The 4,416-nt window shown below is 40.3% G+C and overlaps 1 long non-coding RNA gene across 1 annotated transcript; it reads right to left on the bottom strand.

Annotated features, from left to right (window-relative positions):
- Nucleotides 1-268: 268 nt before the first annotated feature.
- LOC113293208 lies at nucleotides 269-771 on the bottom strand. Its single transcript, XR_003332118.1, has 2 exons — nucleotides 710-771; nucleotides 269-611 (listed from the first exon to the last, which is right to left on the bottom strand). It is a non-coding gene; the product is annotated as an uncharacterized LOC113293208 (long non-coding RNA).
- Nucleotides 772-4,416: the final 3,645 nt, after the last annotated feature.

Raw genomic sequence — 4,416 nt, forward strand, 5'->3', positions numbered from 1 at the left:
AAAGGGAGGTAAACTTAGAACATATATATTCTGACTTGTATATTCTGGTTTTGTCATTAGATTCAACTTCCGAGAGCCGTGTTAAGGTTACTTCCAGAACTTATTGCAACACCTCAAGGTTAATTTATTGAATCTCATCGTCAAAGCAGACCAAGCTATATCCTAGAGGTTTACTGAATCTATTTTTCATAGGTGAGGTATGTATATATTCGACTGTCTACCCATATACATGTAATTATGTTCAATCAGTTTGTCAAGATGGATACTTCATTTATGGTAGAGTTTGTCATTTCCATGTGGGGATGGTGTTTTTTTATCAGATGCGCATCTCGGAGCTATTAAGTAGTATGTGATGACGACATAACAAGGTAATGCACCAAACAGGATGAAGAACTTTTGTTCTTAGTTTTGCTTAACAGCGGGAATGACATTCGAATCTATCAGTTTCAGTAGTTTATCATCATACTCTATCTGTAGTCTCAAACTCTCAATATTTTTTCCATGCACTTCTTCAGGCCCAGCTATCCCAACCTTTCGTCTGTAAGGAACCATGTTCCTGGGGTATCAGTGTTAGCTTTGACTGGTACAAGTGCTGGCTTTGATAGCTACAACTGTTCCAAAGTAATGAGTTATAATTTGAGTTTCATGATGATGTCAAGAGAGTGGACTAAAGATTAAGAACACTAAGAAGATAAGTATGATGACATACCCAAAGACCAAGAAGATTAAGAAGATTGCTAAAGCTTCGGATCTGCATTATGGGGAACTGAAGAATATGAGAAATAGTAAGAAAATGAAGAGTACAACAGTCTAGTTACAGATAAATATATAGTCGTGGTACTATGGATTTACTATGTGAATTATTAATTATTGAATCTCCATCTGAAATGGTGATTTTTCCGAGTTCTGCTTACTACTAAACTTATCAAAGATATGTGATGTTTCCCTCATGTGATTAATAAAAGATATTTTATATCAATTTTGATATATTAATAATTCTGACTACATATTCTCTCAGATAAGGGTAGGTAAAAGTTAACCATTAGCTACATTAAAAGAGGGGCCAATAGGTCCCTGAAGATAAATTGAGCAATAAAATTGAAATTTTCTCGAGTGACTAAAAGCTAATATTTACCACGTTGAATACGTTTTGTGTCATTTTATAAAGGTTATCGCCATGGTTTGTGGTATCCTATGTGTCCAAAAGGTGAACAATAGCTACATTGAAAACACTTGATGTGTCCAAAAGGTGAACAATAGCTACATTCAAAACACTTGATGTGTCTTTCGAAAAAATTTAGCCACGATGCTACAAATATTTAGTGGCCATAACTTATTAATTGGCCATGTAAAATGTTTATCATGTGTCCAAAAATATGGATGGCCATGGTACCATAGATTAAACGTGACTACAAATCATGTATTAGCCATGTTAAATTATTTTCCGTGTGTCCAAATGATAGAGATGTCCATGGTTGAGAAAAATTAGTGTGACTGCAACTCATGAATTGGCCATGATAAAATGAATTTTGCGTGTCCAATTGATGACAAAGGCCACGGCTATAATAAAATTCACGTGACTTTAAGGTAAACTTTAGCCACATATAATTAAATTATGTGTCTATAAGGATCCTATGGCCATGGTGATAGTGAAAATGCTTAACTACAAAAAAAAATATTGAGTACCATATAGACACGGTTTTAGAGTTATGGCCATGGTAAATCATATTTTATAGCCACTCAAAGTTTATGTAGCCATAGGGATACCTTTTTGTCTCGGCACCTGATGCCACATTTTTGAAGTGAAAAAAATCCATGACCAAAATCCTATGGACACGGTGATTAAGTGTGGCCAATGTAAAGATTTGTACTAGTGCTTTGGTCGTGGGAGCCGCTCCAGTGACTGAGAACCGTATAATAGTGTATGATTATCCAACTGCAAGGGTCGCTTTTGATCCTCCCTTTAACACTTCACTCCCGTATCATGAACTGGTCGGCGGATTCAGCGTTCCCATTAGATATGCACGCTTGTACGAGACGATATGGAAGAAGTTTGGCCACATGATCGTTGACAGGAACCCTGGGCGTGTTTATGCTTTAACCATGCAAGTAGGCGTTATCTTGCGTGTCGTGAGTGATATGCATACGAGACCCAGGAATACCGTGACTCCAGATATACTCTTTGATTGGGAGTTTAACTTGGAGAATTCAAAAAGACTTGGCCTCAACGTGAAATGGATTCGTAAGCAAATAAACATTATCAAAGATTCATGTGAGAAGAACATACCCTTTCCCAATGATGCTGTGAAGGAGAAGGAGGACAAGATTTCCAAGTTGACCGAGGAGTTGAACAAGGAGAGGGCGGATTTGCAAATCTTGAAGGATGCTGATGAGCGAAAGCCTTTTCTTGCTGATCTCTTGAACTTCTGAACTTCTGAGAGATGTGAGGTTTATACTTGGGTTTTGATATTTAGATGGTTTTGGATTGACTGATGGTTAAGGATTTTCTTGTAGATTTGATAGAGATTTTCTTTTACGAAATATGAACTGAATTTTGATAAATTGCTGAATTCAAATACTGATTGCAAGTATTGCAAATGTTTTGGAGGAATTGAAATACAAATGAAAGAAAATCCTAAATGTTAAATCCCAACGCCATGAGTGCTTCAAACGCCCAATACCTTAAATGTCCAATAATTTCAGATAAACGCCTTGAGCCAATTTTCTTGAATTACTGGTAGGGTTCTGCCATCTGTGTTGGTCAATTTGTAGTATCCTCCGGCCACGGACTCAGCAACCATGAATGGTCCTTCCCAATTGGAGTTCCTTGTAGAATGAAGACCGCGCTGAACTGCTTGGAGAACCAGGTCCCCTTCATGAAACTTGTTAGGCTTGGTCGATCGTGCCTTGAATATCTTCCGCTGATTCGGAATTCCCTGTTTGATGGAATTCAACGATTGTGGCCCATATGGACACTCGCGCGGAAGAGAGTATCCATCATAGTGTTGATCATGCTTAGCCAAGTCTTCAGCAATAAACCTCTCAATGGAGTGACCGATTTGAAGAAGTTCTGAACCCAACCATTGAGTGTAATGTTGCTGAGGTGAAGTTACCCACTCGTAGCTTTTGATGACTGCTAAATTGTTCATGGGGAGAAGTCCCTGGACCATAGTAGCGTATTTGAACATTGGTAATATTGGATCATGAGGAGGAATAAGACTTGCCTGAGCTCGAAACCTTCTGACAAAGGTGTGCGGATTTTCTCCAAGTTCCTGTGTAAGTCCCATCAGAGCTGTTACTTCTTCCAGATGCTCAAACGGTGGTGCGTCCTCTTCTTCGTCTTCCGACTCGGAATCCTCGTCGATGACAGGATGTGTTGAAGGCATCGTTATCCTTCCGGCATGAATCCAAGTTCTTCCAAGGACCATGTCGTACCCAGGGTCTTCCCGGATTATGAAAAACTTGGCCTCATTGCAGATCAATCTCTATGTAACTTTGAGAGTGATGAAGCCGTATGCGTCTCTGGAGATTCCTTCGTGGTCCCTAATTGCTATGGGAGCATGGGTGGCTTCCTGTCGAGTAATACCGGCAGCTCTGAGAGTTTTCAAAGGGATGATGTTGACAGCGGTACCAACATCGACGAACGCTCTCTTGAACTCATTTCCTTTAATGTGCACTGTGGTGAGCAGTCCCCAGTCATACATTTCTTTGTCGGTGGCTGACGGTTCGGTGGTGGTTTCTTGGATCAGCAGACGTTTTCCAGACACGATGTGGTTCAGCGCAGCAAACATGTCTTTCCTTTGAGCTTTCTAAAGATACAACAACTCGCAGACATGTTCGATCAGAGATTGGACCGTTTCCTTGACAGGAGGTTCAGAGATGGTAAAATTTCTGACTGGGAGGGTTTTTTTGTGCACCCCCTCAGTCCCCAGGTTGAGCTCTCCTGATTTGACCTTTTCTTTGAATATGCACTACAAAATTTTGCAATCACTCGTGGGATGACTGACGTATCTATGGAAGCGACAATACCGAGGATTTTCTATGGTCTCTTCAGTTGGTTCCTTCTTGACATAAGGAAATTTGATTGCGCCGTCTTGAATCCAGGCATCGAGTAGTTCATTAACTTCTTCCATTGAAAAGGTAAAATCAGGTGCTTCTGGATCTTCCGTATGCTGAGGAGGGATTTTCGAATTCTCCTTCTTGTGTGTCTTTGAAGGGGTGGAGGAAGTTTGCTTGTGTTGTGGTTCTGCTTTTCGCTTACTCCCTTCCGCGACAGCATTTGTTGAAGGTTGCAGGTTGTACTGCTTGTTGATCAAACGCCTGCTTCCTCGAGTGTCTTTTGAATCTTCAGTCTTTGTAGACTTTGCTCTTTCCAAAAGAGCGGGTGCAGTGGTTGCCGACCTCTTCGCAGCTTTG

This window comes from Papaver somniferum, chromosome 7 (genome assembly GCF_003573695.1).
Source record: "Papaver somniferum cultivar HN1 chromosome 7, ASM357369v1, whole genome shotgun sequence".
Classification (NCBI taxonomy): Eukaryota; Viridiplantae; Streptophyta; class Magnoliopsida; order Ranunculales; family Papaveraceae; genus Papaver; species Papaver somniferum.